Here is a 21,581-nt window from a genome sequence, read left to right as displayed (position 1 = left end):
TAATATGTAGAATTTTTTAAAAAGATGACATGAAAGTTGAAGAAGTATTATTATTATAAAAGTTAGGAAATGTGGGGGGATGTAAGGAAAGGTAACAGAGGTATTTTAATGACCAAAATATATTATAAGCAAGTATGAAATTGTTTTAAAATGCAAAAGAAAATAATTCATTTGATTAAATGTGACACAATTTTTCTAAAACAAGTCAAGCTTGTGAATTAACTTATAAACCATTCAATTACCTGTACTTCTGTGCTCTGATAAATAAATACATGAAAGCAAATGTCAAATAAAAGTAGAGTTAAAGCACAGGAAACAATTACCAAATACATTTTTAGGGCTATGACCAATACCCAATAAACCTACCTATAGATTTCTGTCATTTCACAATGAGGCTATGAGTCTCTTGTCCCTGTGGCCTAATAAAAGACTGCTTACTATAAATAAATGAAGGATTGATGGATGGAGGGATGGATGGATGGGTGGATGGATGGAAGTAAGGGAAGGAAGAATGGAAGGAAGGAAGGTAGGAAAATAGAATATTTGATGTTTGTTATATGTCTTTTAGTATTTCTGCACATTTATCATGGGCATTCCTTGGACATACAGTGTGACATATTGTTCTCACTACTATTCACAAATCACATCTGCATGTCTTCGATGTTGATTCACATAGGGTAATGAGTAGAAAGTCATTTATTCTTTTTCTTGAATACAAAAGAAATGAATCCCTGGCACAATATAGTACGAAGACATAAAATGAAAAGTCAATTATATGCATATTTCTCATACAAAATCAAAAGTTTCCTTTAAGCTTTTGTTTAGAAATTTGTTTGAATGAGTGAATATAAATGGATAGCAGTTCTGAAAAGCAGTTATTGGCAATTATCATACTCAAACTAGGTTTATCAGAGAATTTGAAATAATGTGCACATGACCATATCCAGTATGGTCATCAAATGTACCTGTAAATTCATCATAAGTTCATAGGTATGATCTGCTTGCATAATCACACACACAGGAAAACACAAAAAGCTTATTGTTTTCATGGTGTATGTGTAAAATGAATATTATATAATTGAAAGATTTTTTTATTTGCAAATATATCTTCCTTATGCTTAATGTTATATAAAAATATCTTAATGTGGGATTAAAAGAAACTCAGTTTCTAAAAGTGTGGTGGACCAGATTATTAATTATGCTCAAGGCAGGCTGTAAAGGGTTAACCCCACAACTGGCTTGACAAGCAACTCCAGCTGAAGACTACCTGCCTAGCTCAGAGTGACTCACACCCAAATTCTCTTCCCATGATTTAAACCTTCTTAACTAGAAGAACAAGGTTCTGATTATAGCCCTACATTTTGCCTATTTTGTCCCTAATTTGAAAATGCTTTGTTTTTTCCTATACAAGCCTTGTCAGCATTAGTATCCATAGCAATTGCACAACTGCCTGTCTTTGCATGTAGTTCACCTTTCCCCCAATTGATTAGCAGTAAAAATCAGTGCCTTCGACTGACCAGTGCCTTTGAATATTGTGCAGTATTGGCTGTCCTGGCTCTCTGTTTCTCTGTCTCTTTAGTTCTGTCTTTTAGTTTTTCTCTCAGCTTTGCACCATACCACTCAGCAGGAGATCAGAACCTACTGTAGAGGTTTCTGATAATAAAAAAAAGAAAGAGCAGGATGGATGTAGAGGAAATATAAAGTAGTAAACTGCTGATATGCTATTGGATCCAGGGAGATGGAATCCATTTCCTCTGAGGGAATAAGACAATTCAGCTATGATTTCTAATTTAGATGGCAGGTGAGGGCATTGTCCATGAGGAATGCCTAGATACAGAAATGTTTTCCAGATGTCTGCAGCCCACGTTCAACATACCTGAAGGAAAAAATATTCTGTTATACTGATACAGGGAAATTCTGTAAATGATATAAAAACCTACAAAATGTTAGGAAAATGTAAAATGACTTCTGCTGTCTCTAACAGCAGTCTACTTTGTTTAGTTGAAAATTAACAGACACCAGAAGCATTTACCATGAAGTGGGACATCTGGCCTCATCTTTAACCTTGAACACCCACTTCCTGTGCACTAGAATAGATAGCTAGACAAATCTTAAGGTAAACTTCCTAACTACAAGGAATTGTTATGTCTGGGTTAAAGTGAACTGTCTTGTTACTGTAATATTATACATGGGTAATGTGAATTGAGGAAATGAAATGTAACCACCTAAATGCGATCATAGCTGTAAAACCTACAAAAGAGGAAGCTGCAACCCAATAGGAGGTCGATCATTGGCACTGCCTTTTTGACTGTGATTCGATTTTTGCTGGCAGAATAAACCTTTATTACTTTACTTCCATTCAGCTTCTCTCTATGTGTGTGTCACTTGCCAATTCCTTCTGCAACAATGCTAATATCATTACTGTGTGAAGTGCAATTACATAGGAATAATTAGATTTATGGTGAAACCTCTTGGAAGAGCAAATATATGTTCACTACTGTCTTAAGCCTCAGAAAAGCTTGTAACATTAAGATAATATATTGTATGACTTTAAAAAAATAAAGCCCAAAATGCACATAGTAAAACCTGGACAACATTATCATGCCTTGTTTAAGACCAGATCTCACTTTTGAAATCACATGGCTAAAATGCTACCAGATCTAACAAACTCTATGACATCTGGTCACCAAGTCTCTCAGACATGTGGGTATCTTGATTCTTGCAGGTAGCTATGTAATGAGAAGTGATTACTCTTAGCACCTTTTAAGAATGAGGAAACTCTGGTAAATAATGAGGGTAATTAACAATGACCAAAACAGTGCCTAACATTTGTATAACTATTATCTAAAGAAAATTAGGTAATAATCACCCAATACCCATTTAGATAGACATTTTCTAAATGGGCGAAGCAAAGGTCTAGAGACGCTGAGTGAATTTTGAAGCTAAGAGGCAGAGATTTTAGTGTTACCTCAGAACCCTGAAGAAAAGCAATTTAAAAGAGCACAACTAAGATTTTTTAAATGGCACCTTCTACTGTCCTTTAACTTGTAGGTTGATATGTTTTATCCAGGAAAAGAAATGTCTAATAATGTATAGAAAACCTTAAACTTCTGTCAGCCTTTGCCCTAAAATATCCTTCATTTTCTTCTGAGAGTAAGTACATACAGAGCATTTACCATGTGTCTTACCTAAAACAGACCATGCACTAAATGACCTTTATTGTGCTTGTCATAAATGCTTGTAATAAATGCTGATCTAGAGTTCTCTCTGCACTTGGAGCAAATTATTTTTTATCTTGTCAATAAGAAACTTGGATAAATAATGAACAGTATTTCTTCCCAAATTCACATTTGCTTTTTATAGAAAAGAAATAAATACTAAAATACCTTAGTCACCATTAAAGTATCGATTTAACCTCATTGTACTAATGGCCTTAACCTTTGGGTGCACATTGTAGAAATCTTGGCTCTCAGCTTCCCAAATGTATTTATCTACCTTCAAGATCATTTTGGGGCTACAGGGTCTGGTCTGTTGAGACCAGGCAGTCCACCTGTGGTTCTGCCCGGTGGCGGTAGTGTCATGTCCTTTCTCCTACCTGTATCCTGCTTGCAGGCCCCAACCATGCGCTCTTTAGATTTTTGGATGATGTGAGGCAGATGAACAAGAGGCAGCTGTATTATCAAGTCCTAAATTTTGGACTGATTGTCCCCTCAGCACTAATGATCTGGAAGGGATTAATGGTAATAACTGGAAGTGAAAGTCCCATTGTAGTGTTGCTCAGTGGCAGCATGGAACCTGTGTTTCACAGAGGAAACCTACCCTTCCTCCTAACAAATCAAGTTGGAGATCCTACAGTGGGATCTCATGGGGGAAATTGCTGTTTTAAGTGTAGAAGCAAGAGAGATTCCTATAGTTCACCAAGTCTTAAAGATTCATAAAAGGCAAGCCGGGCGTGGTGGCGCACGTCTGTAATTCCAGCACTCAGGAGGCTGAGGCAGGAGGATCGCTATGAGCTCGAGACCAGCCTGGGCTACATAGTGAGTTCCAGGTAAGTCTCAACTACATAGTGAGACCCTGTCTCAAAAAAAAAAAAAAAGATTCATGAAATGCAAAACAGGCATATCAAATATTTGACCAAAGGAAATAATAATGCTGTTGATCGAGGCTTCTACAAAAAAGGAAAACACTGACCAGAGAAAAAAAGAGTTGTAGGGAAAACCCAGGGATTTGTTCCTTCTACTGGAATTGTGACCATCCTTGTGAATGACTACCCTGAATTTAAGTATGCCATACTTTTTTGGCTGGATTTGTTAGTTTTGCTCCATTGTGAGAAAGAAGCCTGCTTTTCTGTTCCTAGGAAGACGGTGCACTTTTTGTTTCTGAATGTTCAGAGTAGATACCTGTCTGGATTGGTGGAGTGGAGAACACACAGTCAGCACATCTCAGTAGAACTGGTTTGCATTAGTTTATGTTTCCATGCCAGAATGTGTGTGGGCGGGTGCACGTGCACCATGGAGTGCACATGAGGCAACTTTCAGTCACAGGATTTCACATGTTGTCACTGTCAACACTTTCGTGTTTTTTGTATATTAGTGAAATTTTTTAATATTAAAAGATTGGATGTTTATAGTGGCACAGTTTGTAATAGCTAAAACTTGGTAACAGCCCAACTGCCCATCAGTTGGAGACTGGATAAAGAAGATGTGATTTTTCTATAAGATGGATTTCTACTCATGTATAAAGAATGAGAAACTAGAGTCATTCATAGGAGAATGGATGCATATTGAGGCCATACTCTTAAGTGAGATAAATAATACACACATGTATAGATACCAAAAAGTTTCTCTGGTGAAAAACTAAAAGTGTAAATAAGATCCAAATGGTATAATTAACAATGTGATATTCGAAGAAAAGAGCTAGAGGTGTGGGGGAATTTGAAAGGGTAGGGGAAAGGAAATAAGGGAAAAGAAAAAACATGAGAAAACAAAAAAAATGGAAATAAAGTGTGTGTAAATAGGGAAGGGTGGAGGGGTGAAGGGTGGGCAGGGACAAGGGGAAAAAATGAGAACCAAGACCTGTCATGTAAAGGTACAAGATATCAATAATGAATGTAACTGTACTGTCTACCTAGAATGTACCAATAAATTCAATGAGGAAAAAATATTAAAAGCTTGAGCCAGAGCTCCCAGTGTTTGTATTTTGAAGCCAAGCTTCGCTTCTAAAGTGCCTACAGAGTTCCAAAAATACAGATGTGTATGAGCCTAGAAGTGCTGTTCCTCCTCATAATGGGAGTGGTATAGATGAGTTAATTAAGTCTTAACTTTTCAGAATTTTAAATAAAAGTCTTTGCATATTGAAAAACGAACCAAAACAAATGAGCAAAAACAAAATCATTTTGGGCCAATAGCAGGAGGCAGAGTTAAGCATGCTAATGTTTCTGAAGTGTAATTGTCCAAAAAGTAAGTTAGAGAAAAAGAAGAAGCCATAAACATATCTGAAGCAAGCCAACCTAAACCCTCCAGCTCTGAAGAGTGCTTTGGAAATATCATAAGGGCCTGAAATAGTTTTTGAGCTGCTACTGCAGGAATAGCAACAAGAAATACAGCACATATTAGCCTTTCAAAATCTGCTATTTCTGTCAGTAAACTCTCTAGGAAGCCAGTCGTATTTATTTTTCAAACTAAGTAGTCGTGTGCAAGAAAAAATTGATGTTCAATCACTATTTGCTGAATTCATTCTTTTCATTCATTCACTTATGCCAAAAATACTTATTTAGAAGCTCTTTTTAAACAGGCTTTGTGCTAGATGCTGGAAATAGAGTGCTGAATATAAGGCAAACAAGGTTACTACTCCTACATTCCAGCAGAGGAAATTATACAGTAAACAAATATACCAGGTAATCCTAGTTAATAATATATTTTATGGAAAAATAAAAAAATAGACTCAGTATTATTTCAGGAATGTGGAAGGGAAGCTGTTTTATATAAACTGATCAAGGGAATAGCTCTCAGGTGCTTTGACAATTGAGCTGAGACTATAACAGGCCTTGAAAACTATTCTGCATGGTAAAGAGAATCAAGCCATACCAACACCAGCCTTTTAATAGTATGGCATGGCTAGCAATAAAACAGATATTTTGCAGGGTGGATGGAGAAAAGGGATCCAGCAACTCAGATAAATCTGAAAGGCAAATTTAGATCTTTGGTCAAGTAAGACATTAAAAAATCAGCCAAGGACTGAGGTTCCAGAGGGTCAACTGAAATGCCCAGACGTGATCTGACTGAGGAGCACCAATGTTTGACCTCTGGCTGTTTTTCTTCTTTCTTTTCAGCCTACAGACCTTGTAAGCAGCGAGCCTGTGTATGTGGAAGGATAGATGACAGGCGTCCAGATTGCCCTGAATTTTCTTATACTACATCAGAGGGACTAGAGTTCTCGGGATTCTTTTATATACACAGATATCTTCCTCTTTCTTTCATCTACAAATGATTTTTTCCTGTTACTATAGAGCCATGATCTTTTAGTCATTTTTCAAATATAGGCAATCAAAATATGAAGTGATATCTTTTAAATTCATGCCTTCTTTAGAATAAAAAAAGCTAGAAAAACGGGCAAATTGTCAAGGAAGAGTCAAATCCTAAAAGCACAAGGTCTAGGAGCAGCAACTGCTGAGCTTTCGGATTTTCTTTTTTCTATCCTACTGTTTGGTGTTGCTAATGGGAATGCAATACAAAGTGGCACTCAAAGCTGGATTCCATAAAACTGATGTGGATTCCAGGTGTGAATATAGTACAATGTAGTCTGCAATTTTTCTTGCAAAAACTGTAATTAGGTACTTGGAGGGAGGAAGAGGAAGGTAGAACGTAAAGCAGAGTGAAATAGAGGTAAAGGAGTTCTTAGAAGATTGGGGAAATGAAGGAATATTAACATCATACTTTGGATTCACACATTGCAGTTATCCAATAGTCACATTTCTAAACGAATGGAGAGTTCTTTTCACTCCTTTGCTTTCATTCCCCATTTTCTCCTAGGTGCTCCATTTTCAGAAAGACTCAGAAAAAGTGAAGGATCTACACTTACCTACCAAAGGTCGCTAGAATAACATGCTTCATAGTAGAGGATAATACAGCATTTATTCAGAAGATCTGTGTTCAAATATTGGTTTGTAACCTACTAGATGTATAATTCTTGGACAATAAATGAACCTCTCTATACCTGCCTGTTTCTTCATCTTAAAACAGGAATGATGATTTTTACTGATGATTCTAAACAACACCTTGGGTATGATTTCTTTCTTCTTGTTTTCAAATAGACTACCTGAGGTTTATATCCTAGGATTGATGTCATAAGATAACTTGTGTGAAGGTGTAAATGATTGCTCTTCTCAGATGACATTTACTTTCTTAACAAGGCCATCAAAGATGAAACTGTCTATTGACAGTCAGTTTATCTAATCATCAGTCTAATCATCAGTCAGGTTTTTTTAGTGCTATAGATACTCTGCAGGGTAAAATATAAGTACATTTATGTTGGAGACTAGGATATATAATTCAGATCTCACAGGCTTGAGGTAGATGTTATCTTACCTTGGGTTCAGGGAAGTATGCAGAAGGCTGAGTTCCCCCTGTTTATGGTCAGAATGCTGATAACCCATCACTCCTGAGGTAAGATAACAACTGCTAAGGGCAGTTGTTAATATATAGGCATTTGGGTGTAGAGAAAATCTTGTTCCACATTAACTGAATCCTTACCCATCCATTCTCTATAGGTGCTTATCCATGAAACACATGCTACACCCTCCTCCCGTGCTTCTCACTGGCTAATAAAAGCAGGCCAAACACAGAGATTTATTCGAATCCATCTGCTAGAGGCAGGTCTCCTTTCAGTTTCCCATTTTATATTTGAGAATTGTATCTGTCTCTTTCTTTTTATTCCTCATCGTTCCCCTCAAAAGGTAGCTGAGGGTCTGATCAGCTGATTTATAGGAATTATATGACTAGAGAAACCTAACACAATAACACGAAAAGGAAATTTAAAATATAGCATTACTGTGCTGTTCAGCTTCCTATTGCTATACAAAAATGCTAGAGGGAATAAAATTAAAAGGAGGAAAGATTTATTTTGGTTCATGAATTTAAAGTTTGCAGACCATGGTTGCTCAGCCCTGTTGCTTCCAGGACTGTAGGAGCACAGTACACAATGGCAAGGTGCATACGGTAGAAGAAAACGGATTGCTTCATGGCAGCCAGGAGGAAAAGAGAGAGAGATCTTGCTTTTATAACAAAGCCCCTTCCTCGGGACACACTAAGAAAGCTATGAATTCACAAATTAATTAATTAATAAGCCTTTATGATTCAATAACTTTCCAAAGGCATTGCCTCCGAACACTATTGCATCAATGGCCAAGCCTTCAACATATGAGCCTTTAGGAACATAATAATCCAAACCAAAATACTAAGTATAAAATATTGTAGTGCAGAGCTTAAGTACTACATGATTTTCAAGGATAGGGTGGTGAATTTGAGGTGAAGTATTTAGAGAAGGCTTTATGGAGAAAGTAGCACAGAGGAAGTCATAAAAGATGGGTTTGGGAAGAGAAAGAGAACACAGCAAGGCTTTCTGGTCAAGGAGAGCAATATAAGCAAAGGATGAGCATAATAGGGCCTTTTCCAAAATTTTAGCAAGTCAGAGTTAATGAAATCTCAATGCAAATGGGTAGTACCCTTTGTTATGGGTAGTCACAGCTGCACCCACACATATGGTCATCTGTGTTCATGGTATATGATCTCTAGTTGGTACTCTCAAATCCCCAGAAAACTTCAGTAGTTAGGCACCAAGTCCAGCAGGCCCACACAATACTGGCACAGGGAACAATCTTCCTGGCAGCCCTTTAAAAAAATGTCTATTCTAAAATGTTCCAAGTTTAATTTCTTTCACTACAAATCAGGAAGAGTAAGATGTTGCAAACTGGGAACCCCCATCTTAGAGTAAGATTGAGTGGAGAAGCTGGGTATGGTGGTGCACACCTGTAATCCCAGCACTTTGGAGGCTGAGGCAGGAGAATCGCTGTGAGTTCGAGACCAGCCTGGGCTACATAGTGAGTTCCAGGTCAGTCTCAATTACATATTGTGACCCTGTTTAAAAAAAAAGATTGAGTTTAGAAACTGTAAGAGACCACTGCAAAGGACCTCTGAAAGTCTTGGAGTATCAATATATGGATTATGAGAAGATTTACATATCAACTGTGCCTGTATTAAATGTCATGAACCAGCTTAGAAATAAGAAGACTCGTGACATTCTGTTTGCACAGAGGCAATGTTAGCAGGAAATGACAAATGCCAGTATAAATACAATTCACTAGTCTGATGTACTCATATTACAGTTTAATTGTTTGTAGCATGAGTGTATAAGGAGAATCGCTGAGTGCGAGACCAGCCTGGGCTACATAGTGAGTTCCAGGTCAGTCTCAATTACATATTGTGACCCTGTTTAAAAAAAAAGATTGAGTTTAGAAACTGTAAGAGACCACTGCAAAGGACCTCTGAAAGTCTTGGAGTATCAATATATGGATTATGAGAAGATTTACATATCAACTGTGCCTGTATTAAATGTCATGAACCAGCTTAGAAATAAGAAGACTCGTGACATTCTGTTTGCACAGAGGCAATGTTAGCAGGAAATGACAAATGCCAGTATAAATACAATTCACTAGTCTGATGTACTCATATTACAGTTTAATTGTTTGTAGCATGAGTGTATAGCATACACACTTTCTTTGGATTTTTAAAAAATGTATCATTAAAGACAGATGACTCTTCATGTGGTCACAAAAGGCACCAGAAAAGGCCTGAATAGTTAGTAGCAAGCTAATATATCTTACAACTTGCTTCACCCAGAGTATCTCTATACATCAGCATCTCTTTGTTGTTAATTCCAATGAGATTCTGCGAGAAGAAAGGAGATCCAATCTTTTTCATGGTGATCCCCTTACAGTATGCACAGAATCAATTGTGGGTCAATAATGACACCAACAACAAAAAAACCTATTTGAGTCATTAACTTCAGGTGAAATGGGCTTTTAATCTGTCATGTTTGTTAGCTCGGTGCTTACCGCCTGGTTGTTAGGCCTCAGAATTCTTCTCTCTGATGCTCACAGCACTGATTTTTTTTCCAGCTTTAATTGAGTTTATTGGTACATTTTAGGGATACGGTACAATTACATTCATTGTTGGGATCTTGTACCTCTCAGCACTGATTTTTTAACCATCATATGAGAATTTATCCTGAGGACTTAAGGAGAATGCTATAAACAGTAACAACGATTTTTTTTTTTTTTTTTTTTTGGCACGGGGGATCGAACTAAGGTCTTTGTGCTTGTGAGGCAGATGGCAGAACCACTAAGCTAAATCCCAAGCCCAACAATGAATAATCTTGATAATGATTTAGCACCTCTTTTACAGGGAACACCATGGCATGTACCAACAATACATTTATCAACCCATACTGTATATAACATTTCAGAGTTGTAAAAGTTGCTATCCAGATCTTCTTTTCTTTCTTTCTTTCATTAAGTTTATTGGTACATTTTAGGTATACAGTACAGTTACATTCATCATTGGGATCTTGTACCTTTACATGATGTATCTTGGTTCTTATTTCCTTTGCCCTCCCTTCACCCCTCTACCCTTCCCCATTTACAGAGACTTTATTTCCATTTTTCCTTTCCTTTTATTTTTTGTTCTCCCTTCTCAGCTTTCCCCTACTCTCCCCACTTCCCCCACAGCTTTAGACATTTTTCTTATTATGTAATATTAATTATACATTTTGATTCTTATTTACACTTTTAGTTTATCACACCAGAGAAGGTTTCTCATTCTTACGTCTGAGTAGTAATCCATTTTATTAAAAAAAAACAAACAAACAATCACATCTTTATCCACTCTCCAGTTGATGGGCAGTTGGGCTGCTTCCAAGTTTTAACTATTACAAACTGTGCTTCTATCAACATGGGTGTGCATATATCGCTGTGGTATGATTCTTTTAATTCTTTGGGAAAGATACCAAGCAGAGGGATGGCTGAATAAAATGGGACCTCTAATCCTAGTTCTTTGAGGTATCTTCATATTGATTTCCACATTGGTTGCTCCAGTCTGCACTCCCACCAGGTCTTCTTTTCTTATCTGGTGGCAGCAATTAATCCTCCTAATCCAGCATTCTGTTTGCCCTGCCTCTGTAGCCATATTCACAAAAGAGCTCCCAACAAGACATCATATATGTAATTCACATACAACAGACATGAATTACCTAAATAGTAACCCAGAAATCACCATACCTAGGCTGCAGGGAGCTAATCACTCTATCTACAATCCCAAGCACCAGGAACATTCAACTTCTAGCTAGTCCAAATTGGTATTCAGACTCAGTGACAAACTCTGGATATCTGGAACCTAGAAAGAATCATGTTGCTCTCTTCTGTCCACTATTTCCAAAAATCACATGAGCTAGTGAAATGAAGATAAAATGTATGCTAAGGGCCAGGACAAACTATATAATTTATGGAGACATATGAAAAATTAAAAGGCAGGATGTTCTAATTAAACATTGTTAAGAATTTCAAGATAGTAGCAGCAGAGTGTTAAACCAAGCAAACGCACAGCCTTGTCAAGGCTATTCCTAAGAAAGTACATACCCTTTAGAACATACCTAAAGCATGAGATTTTCAAAAGAAACTAGCAAAATGAAGGGGAACTTACATGATGCAATTAACATAATAAAAATAATGTAAAGTTAAGTTTCCATATTTGAAGTTTGTGTCTGGAAAAATCCCAAATGAAAGTAAGAGGCATGTTTCCCTGGATTTTGAATCCCCTAAAAATCTCTTTTAATGACCATATCTTCATTAGGTGGGATACGTTACTAGAAGCAGTTCTGCATCCCTACTTCCTATCCTAGCCCATAACCCAATTTTGTGTCCCCCAGGTGCCAACCTACCTTGATATTTCCCTGAAAACTCAAAACTCCCCAAACTGCTCTTCTCTTTCAGTCCCAGAGACTTTGCCTTCAGAAGAATTCCTAGATCAAGTCCTTTCTTAACTCACTGCAAATTTGCAAGGCACTAGTGATATTCAACCCTGGAAACTCTAGTTATTAACACTTACCTTTCCAGACTTAGACTGTTAACTCCATCTAACTCATTCAAGGGAAATGTGTCTGGGTGCACCCAAGAGAACAATCCCCTTTTCAGTACTATCATATCTTGACTAGGAAGTAGCAAATATACAAGTTAAAAAAAGAAAATAACTTCCATTTAGAGCTTCAGGTAGTTTTAAGCACCTTCTGGCTAACCACCACCTCCCACATCAGATGGTTTTCTGAATTAACCAGCAGTATGTCAGCCACCTAGACCAAGGCACTTGAAACAATCAGAAAATCTTATGCCTTCAAAATTGTCCAGTTCAATGGTTTATAATTTATTAAATATATGAACCTCTTTGGTCAAATGAATGACATTATTATAGACATTTAATCTAGGTAGAAATATTATAGGTAGTCAGATAGGCTAGGCCCTCGAGAGACTCAGGAAGAAAGTAAAACACGTGCTACTGTGACCAGAGACACATCTGTTAGAGACCAGGCCTCAAGACAAAGACAAAATGACCAGGCCTGCATACTTCCCCAAAGGATAAGCTAAGCAGTAACACTGGATCTAATAAAGTCTAGATAGGCATCAGTCACCCCAGTGGGTGGTCATGACCTCCAGACTTGTCATTTCCTAGAAAAAGTCTTTGCTCTTTCCATAGACACTTGTTACATGACTTGTTTCCCCACTGGATCACTACTACCTCAGCAACTATACTTGTAACTTCACTGGTGGAGCATAGGTTTAACTCATTGCATCCATGAGGTTTTTGCTCTATCAAACTTCGCAGTAAAGGGCACCTCAGCTACCCATTGGGACCCCTGCTGCCTCTCAGGGGCTATCTCAGGGGCTTTCCTAATCTTAACCTCCATTGTTCTTAGAACTCATTCTTTGGTTTTAGAGAATATGAACTTGGCATATCAGATATCTAATAGGTTGGGAACTATATTTCCCTTATATTATTCAGATGTCATATTTCATCTCCTGATAACATTTTCTATGTAAACATGTGAAGATGAGAACACGAATGCAGAGAAAAAAATGAGTTAATTTACTTGGAAATAAGGGGAAGGGTGTATGTGTACATGTGGTAAAACCTTGGCCACTAAAATTCTTAACAGTCCCTCCATAGAATGCCTAGAGCAATGAATAAAGCCACCAAATTACAGTTGAACACTGCTATTTTCATTGACGGCGAACTGAGGTCAAGAGATGGGAAATGAGTTACCCAGAGTCAGTGTCAGCACTACTGTACTGCTGGTATTATTAGAATGCAGACTGCTTGCCTGACGTCAGCATTCTCCGGGAGTGGTCTTCACCGGCCACATCAGCCTGAATTGGGAGTGAAGATGCTCCTAAACCTTGCAATGGAGTTACAGCTTTCAAAACCCACAGTGGATTGAAAACATCATAAATTGAAAATCGTATTGGTCATTTTTGCCATTGTGGGGACAAAATACCTGGCACATAATTTAAGGAAGAAAAAGTTGAATTTGATTCACTAGTGTCAGAGGTTTCTGTCCATAGTTAGCTTTTTCCAAAACAGAAACATCAGGGCAGAAGGACGTGGAGGAGCAAAATTGCTCACTTTGTGGCAATCAGGACGCAGAGCACAAAGGATGAGTGTCCTTGAGAAATATAGCCTCCAAAGGCATTTCCCAATGACCTACTACCTTCAACTGGCCCCCAATTCACAACAGCCCATTTAGCTATTAACATCAGTACATGCATCACCCCCATGATCCAATCACTTCTCCAGAGCCATTTTATCCAGTCCAGTTGACGAGATTAACTGGCACAAAAATGCACCGAATACACCAGACCTATGGAATACCGTATTTTACCAACACAACACACCATAGAGTATGGGTTGCTTCCTTTTGTGATGGTGAAGTTAACTGGGAGATGCCTTTCACTACTGGTAAGGAGCACCAGGGGAGAGGATTATACACTGTATTGCTAACTAAGGGGAAGATCAAAGTTCAAAGTATTGTTTCTCCTGAATGCCCATCACTTTTGCGACACTGTAAAGCTGAACCATTGTAAATCAAATCATGGTAACAGGGGGCTTGTCTGTACTCTTTCCTCTATGACCCTTACTTAGATCACCACAGGACAAATGTTCAGGATTTTAAAATATATTCTAAAACACAGTTTACTTGCTTTCTACAGAATACTTGTAGAGCAAGGAAACAAGTGTTGATCCTCAATTTTTTTTTCTGTACTTACTTTCATCCCAGAAAGCAATTTAGAATCATTTTGAGTAAATTTCATAATATATACTGTTAGATTTCACAGTCACTTTTCCCTTTTCAAAAATGATATTCTTGCTGTCTGATATTTTTTAACTGATAGGAAAAAAAAACTAACTCCTACTTAAAATACACTGTGTGGTACGCAGTACTCGCAACAAATGAACTACAGAAATGGCTGGAACCAGATTTAACTCCTTGTGTTTTTTGTTTATGTTTTCTGGCTGGGAAAGAAGCTGTCACTGGGAAAAATACCCAAGATTTAAAGGAGGAAATGTTTATTTTGCCTCACAGTTTCTAGTGAGTTCAGTTCATGGTTGTCTGGCCTCAAGACAGAAACATCATGGCAGAAGGGCACTACAGCATAAAGCTCCTCACCCCACTGTAGTCAGGAAGCAGACAAAAGAGCAACCAGGGGCTAGAATACACCCTTCTAGGTCATGTCCCACTGATCTACCTCCAACAAAACCTCACCTTCTAAGAGCATATCTACCTAATAAACTCATCAATGGATGAATCTGTTGATGAGTTTAATACCTGCACAATCCAGTCATCTTCCAAAAGGCTCATCTCCTGATAACATTTGGGGGACATTCTAAATCTAAACCATAACAGAATCTTCCATAACTAAATACAAGGTAGGTAAAAACATTGTCCTGGGTCTAAGTATACCATAGAATTCTTGAAGAAGAGTTCACAAGTGATGGGTGTTAAGCATTCTTAAAGCTACAGGAGGACAGGGAATTAAGAGTTCAGTGCTAAGTTGAAACGACTTTCTGTTATTTCGAGAGAGGTGTAAAGAGCAGCATATATCCCAGCTAAGAAAAGTGATAGCTGCATATAATGCATGTGAATCAGCTTGATAGTATTCTATGCCCATATTTTCTGAAGACAGGGTCAGTGGCTTTAAAACAAACTTAAGCTATACTAAGATTTATAAATGAAGAATGGAGGCTTGCTATTCTTTCCTCTGCCCCTACCATCTCTAAGCCACAGTTTACGTGAGACTCTGATGACACTTATCTGCTCCAAGGCAAAATCAGGCCCCATTTTAAGCTACCCTGACCTTGTTGGCTTTTATTTTATAGCATTGTCAGACCTTAACTACTTGCACAGTATTTATCTTGCCTATCAGGCTGAAAACTCCATGAAGTCAGGAGGTACAAATTGCAAAATGGCTAGCATATGGCATCTAACAGACCTTCAAAAATATGTATAGAAAGCCAGGTGTGGTGGCACATGCCTGTGATCGTAGCACTCTGGGAGGCTGAGACATGAAGATCACAAGTTCAAGCCAAGACTGGGCAATATAGTGACTTAGCAAGACCGTGTTTCAAAGTAAAACAGCAACAACAGTACTACTAACAATGACCTGGCTCAGTGGGAAGACCCTAGGTTCAAACTTCAGAACCCCCAAAATTTATATGAATTTATTCTATAGGTCACACTATACATTTTTGGGAGGAATGATAGGAAGAAGTAAAAAATTACTTCTCCATCTTTCTTATTTATTATTTTGAAGCTTATTTTCATTAATGATTTAAAAGCACTGTGGCTTTTCTTACTTCTAGAGTCAGTGCCTGCTATGTGAAGCATATCTAAGGAATGCTTCCAAGATAACATATTTTTCCTTTTGATCCATTTTTAATACGTGGTGTCCTCCTCATAGCTGTTCAATTAACTGTCCAAAAATAGTCATTCCAAAGAAAGTGTAAAGATGAGAAACAAAGAGGCAGAAAGAAAAGGAAGCTTTAAGTTTGCTGCACGATATCTGTGCTAGGATTTAGGGTGATATGCTTTGTTGTTAATTTGGCTGGCTGAATGTAGGATCACATCACCAAGAGTATCAGGAACACATTAGAAAATGTATTATGGCTGCAGTTTGTGGCAAAAAATTTGTACTCATAATAATGGACATCTCTGTGATATCTAATCCTATTTTCTTAATTCATTGTTCATTTTATACTAAGCCAGTTAGCTTGGCTTTGGGTAATTGCAATATAAAGGCCAAATGAAATTTCTTAATCTCCTTTCTGAGATTCCTTGTATAACTTCCTTGAAATAGGTGCAGCAAAATAATCCTGTAATTTACTTTCATCTGCAATATTTAGTCAACAGTTTAGCCACTTGAAAGAATGCCAAAATGACTTTTCAACATAGATATTACAATATAGTAGGTAATATGCAGATATCTCAGAATTTATGTAACCAAATGTATAGTTCCATGTAAATTTACAAAGCCTTTTCTACTTTGGTTATATGCCCTGCCCCTGCATTCTGCACACCTGCATTTTCTCCTATAGCAGCACCTATCACACTGTAAGTAAACAAACATTTGTTCACTTGTTAATCTCATCAAGACGATACCATACTTGAGGACAGGGCTAAGACTCGCATCTCTAACTGCACAGGCATCAAAGAATAAATAATGCAAGGTACATTTTAATGTGGTAGCTGTGGTAGGTAGTCATCTATTTTACACTGTTGATGTTGAAGTTTGTTTTTTGAACTTTTTTTTTTTTTTTGCAACTGGATTCAGATCTCCTTTACAAGCTGCCAAATTGGCCAGATCCATTACTTGTGATTGCATCTTCTACACCATGCAGGCATGACAATTTGCTACAGAAGAGATAAAAAAAAATGACCACTTAATATTACAGTAGAGATGAAAGAAACTTCTTTCAATATATAAAAAAAAAACACATAGAGCCTTGAGGGTCACCATAATGAACTGTTTAGAATTTGGCAAGTATATTGCTAGCTGACAGTTTTTTGTGAGTGTCAAATAAATTTATTGGAAAACTGAATTTTCAAGTTGGACATAAGGATTTAGCATTATTTTCATGATACTCATGGAGATATATCAGCCAATAAATGTAGTAGGAGAAGCGAAGATGTGGAAAACACTGATCTTTTTGCTCATCTGCCATATAAGGTACTATATAGGTAGTACTGTTTAATTGCTCAGGGCCCATGAAATATCTCAAAAGATCTTTGCTTCTGAGAAATTAATATGTAGCGCTTAATGACATAACTATTATTTTATGAATTGGTATTTTCTGAAAGTATAGGTAGACTTTATATGAAAATAAATCATGTGTGTTACTGTAATATTTTTATAATTTCACTGCATTTTTTGCACAGCTGTCTCTTTTATGTGAATAGTAATATACAAGGATTGACCAATAAACCCATAGATGTTTACAGAATAATGTTTTGGCTTCATCTAAGTTTTTTAATGTGATATTTCTGAGCCTCCAAAAGCATACCTGAGTAAAGGAGGAATGATGAAGGCCTCATATTATGCAATTTTTAAATATTTTGAGAATTCATGATAATAAAAAATACCATGGTACTGGCATACTAAGTTGGGCATAAGAAGGAATAAAAAAAGCTGGTGAGGATGCAGAGAGGAAAAACACCTTTCGTCAATGTTGGTGGAAATGTCAACCAGTTAAAAACATAGAAATCAGCATAAAGTTTCCTGAGAAAACAACACAGAGGTATCATTTGAACTAGTTATATAACTTGTCCTATACCCAGAAAGAACTAAAGACAATATGTTGTAGTGATACTTATATACCCATGTTTAGTGTGGTAAAATTCTCAATGCCTAAGTTATGAAAACAACCTAGGTATCTGTCAGCAGATAAATGGACAATGAAAATGTGGTCGATAAACAAATTATTCAGGGATAAAAAGGAAATCATGTCCTTTGCAAGAAAACAAGTAGATGTGTAGACAAACAGATTTAACGAACTAAACAAGGTTCAGAAATTTAAACATCATATACTTTATATATCTAAAAAAAGAGGTATAATAGAAAAGTAGAAGGTAGATTATAAGAGATGAGAAAGGGGATGAGGAAAGTGGAGATAATAGAAAATAGATGAAGGGAATGTGGGTAGAAAATAATCAAAGTATGTCACATGCATGGACCAATAGAAGAAAAATAAAAATATATTATTCTATATTACTAATGTGCACTAATAAAATATCAAAAGGAAAAAACCGCACCTATATTTCAAAATTTTCATTTCATTTTAAAAATGAAGCACTGTACATCAAAGTATATTTTAAAAATTTTGACCTTGTTCTCATTATGTGAAGGATGTAATGAGTTTCCTCAAAATATCTTTTATAAATAAGAATATTTTTACTGCAGAACCATAGCCAACTTATGACTTACCAAGGCCTTTAATATAGTCAGGGGTAGAAAAATCGGATGTTATACATTTACACGCACACAGAGCTCATTTAGAATCCTGTTTTTAAATTTATTTTATATAATATGTGCAGCTCAGACAACTACAGAGTGCAGTTGAATGGAACATGTTATTTGTCGAGCCAGCTGCATCACAGCATATGGCAATACATATTATAGTTTACTTAAAGCTCATTACTTGTGTTAGTTACTTTTCTCTAATGGCTGAGACAAAATGCCCAATAACCAAAATTAAAAGAGAAAGATATATTCAGCTCACAATTTGTAGAGATTTCAGCCCATAGTTGGCTGGCTCCAAGCCAGAAAGGCAGAGGGGCAACAGTTCATGGTGCCCACATGGCAGCAAAAGTAACAAGGGCCTTTAACAGTGTCTTTTGTTTTTCTCTCTCATTGAGTTTATTGGTACATTTTAGGTATACAGTACAGTTACATTCATTATTGGGATCTTGTACCTTTACAAGACAGGTCTTGGTTCTCATTTTTTCCCCTTGTCCCTGCCCTCCCTTCACCCCCTTCTTCCCTTCCCCTTTACAAAAACTTCATTTGCATTTTTTCATTTTATCATATATTTTTATTTTCCCTTGTTCCCTTTCCCCTATCCTTCCCACTTTCCCTACATCTTTAGCCCTTTTCTTCCTATTTCACATTGTCCTATATCTCATTGGGATCTTATGTACTATTATAGTTTTTCATACCAGAGAAACTATTGGGTATTTATACCTGTGTAACTTAATTATTTCACTTAGGAGCATATCTTCAATATATATATCCATTTTCCTATGAATGAATCTAATTTTTCATTCTTTACGGCTGAGTAGTATTCCATTTTATAGAAAAACCACATCTTCTTCATCCAGTTTCCATATGATGGGCAAATGGGCTCTTTCCAAGATTTAGCTATTACAAACTGGACCACTATAAACATAGGTGCGCATATATCTCTGTGATATGATTCTTTTAATTCTTTTGGAAAGATATCCAGCAGAGGGATGGCTGAGTCAAATGGAACCTTTAGTTCCAGCTCTTTGAGGTATCTCCATTTTGATTTCCATAGCGGTTGCACCAGTCTGTACTCCAACCAACAATGGAGAAGGGTTCCTTTCACACCACAACACCTCCAACATTTGTTATTGATTGATTTCTTGATAACAGCCATTCTTTGTGGGGTGAGGTGGAATCTCAGTGTTGTTTTCATCTGCATCTCTCAAATGACCAGTGATGTGGAGCATTTTTTCATATATTTACTTGCTGCTTTTACTTCTTTGTTTGAGAAATGTCTGTTGATTTCAGATGCCCATTTGTGAATCAGGTCTTTATATGGGGGGGGCTGGTTGTTTTGAGTTCTTTATATATTCTAGGTAAGAGCCCTTTGTCTTAGGAGCCACTGGTAAAAATTTTTTCCCCACATTATAGGTTGTCTTTTAGTTCTGTTCATGGTTTCTTTTGCAGTGCAGAAGATAGGAATCAATCTAACAAAAGAAGCAAAATACCTCTACACTGAAAACTATAGCACTCTGAAAAAAGCTATCGAAGAGGATATAAGAAAATGGAACGATATCTGCTGCTCCTGGATAGGAAGAATCAACATAGTAAAAATGGCCATACTACCAAAACTGTTATACAGATTCAATGCAATGCCAATTGAAATCCCAACACTATATTTCACAGAACTAGAAAAAAGAATCCAAAAATTCATTTGGAACCAGAAGAGACCTAGAATAGCAAAAGCCATCCTAGGCAAGAGAGACATGGCAGCGGGTATAAGAATTCCCAATTTTAAACTATACTACAAAGTCACTGTGATAAAAACAGCATGGTACTGGCAAAAGGATCAGTGGAACAGACTGGAAGACAAAAACTACAATGTACTCAGCTACCTCATCTTTGACAAAGGAGCTGACCATCCTCAATGGAGGAAAGATAGCCTCTTTAATAAATGGTTTTGACAAAACTGGATCTCAACCTGCCAATGATTAACACTTAGACCATTATTTCTCACCATGCACTAAATTAAAATGCAAGTGGATTAAATATCTAAATACTAAAACAGAAACACTAAACTTGCTGGAAGATAAGTTAGGCAGAACTCTGGAAGACATAGGCATAGGAAAAGACTTTATGAACAAATCCTCAGTAGCACACGAACTAGCAGAAATAATCAACAACTGGGATCTCATCTTACTAAAAAGCTTCTGGACTGCAAAACAAACCATCAACAGAACTAAGAGACAACCTATAATATGGGAAAAAAATTTTACCAGCTGCTCCTCAGACAAAGGACTGTTATCTAGAATATATAAAGAACTCAAAACAATCAGTCCCCCCAAATATAAAGACCCAATTCTAAAATGGGCATCTGAAATGAACAGACATTTTTCAGACAAAGAAGTAAAAGCAGCAAGTAAATATATGAAAAAATGCTCCACATCACTGGTTATTCAAGAGATGCAGATGAAAACAACACTGAGATTTCACCTCACCCCACAAAGAATGGCTGCTATCAAGAAATCACACAATAACAAATGTTAGTTTGGGGTTGTGGGGAGAAAGGAATCCTTCTCCATTGTTGGTGGGAGTGCAGGCTGGTGCAACCACTATGGAAATCAAAATGGAGATACCTCAAAGAGCTGGGACTAAAGGTTCCATTTGATCCAGCTATCCCTCTGCTGGGTATCTTTCCAAAAGAATTAAAAGAATCATATCACAATAACATATGTGCACCTATATTTATAGCAGCACAGTTTGTAATAGCTAAAACTTGGAAAGAGCCTATGTGCCCATCAGTTGGAAACTGGATGAAGAAGTTGTGGTTTTTCTATAAAATGGAATACTACTCAGCCATAAATAATGAGAAATTAGAGCAGAGGTAAGGGGAAAAAATGAGAATCAAGACTTGTCATGTAGAGGTACAGGATCCCAACAATGAATGTAACTGTACTGTATCCCTAAAATGTACCAATAAACT

General features: G+C 36.9%; 1 protein-coding gene and 1 pseudogene across 1 annotated transcript in view; one reads left to right on the top strand and one right to left on the bottom strand.

Moving 5' to 3' along the window:
• The window catches only part of Il1rapl2 (interleukin 1 receptor accessory protein like 2), a 1,183,927-nt gene that overhangs the window by 798,627 nt on the left and 363,719 nt on the right, over positions 1-21,581 (bottom strand). The gene's annotated exons all lie outside the window — the stretch shown is intronic.
• Positions 1,795-6,376, top strand: LOC104859211 (annotated as a pseudogene).

Source organism: Fukomys damarensis, unplaced genomic scaffold (assembly GCF_012274545.1).
Source record: "Fukomys damarensis isolate Sample0158 unplaced genomic scaffold, DMR_v1.0_HiC HiC_scaffold_39, whole genome shotgun sequence".
In the NCBI taxonomy this organism is placed as follows: Eukaryota; Metazoa; Chordata; class Mammalia; order Rodentia; family Bathyergidae; genus Fukomys; species Fukomys damarensis.
This window is presented reverse-complemented; position numbering and strand designations above follow the sequence as displayed.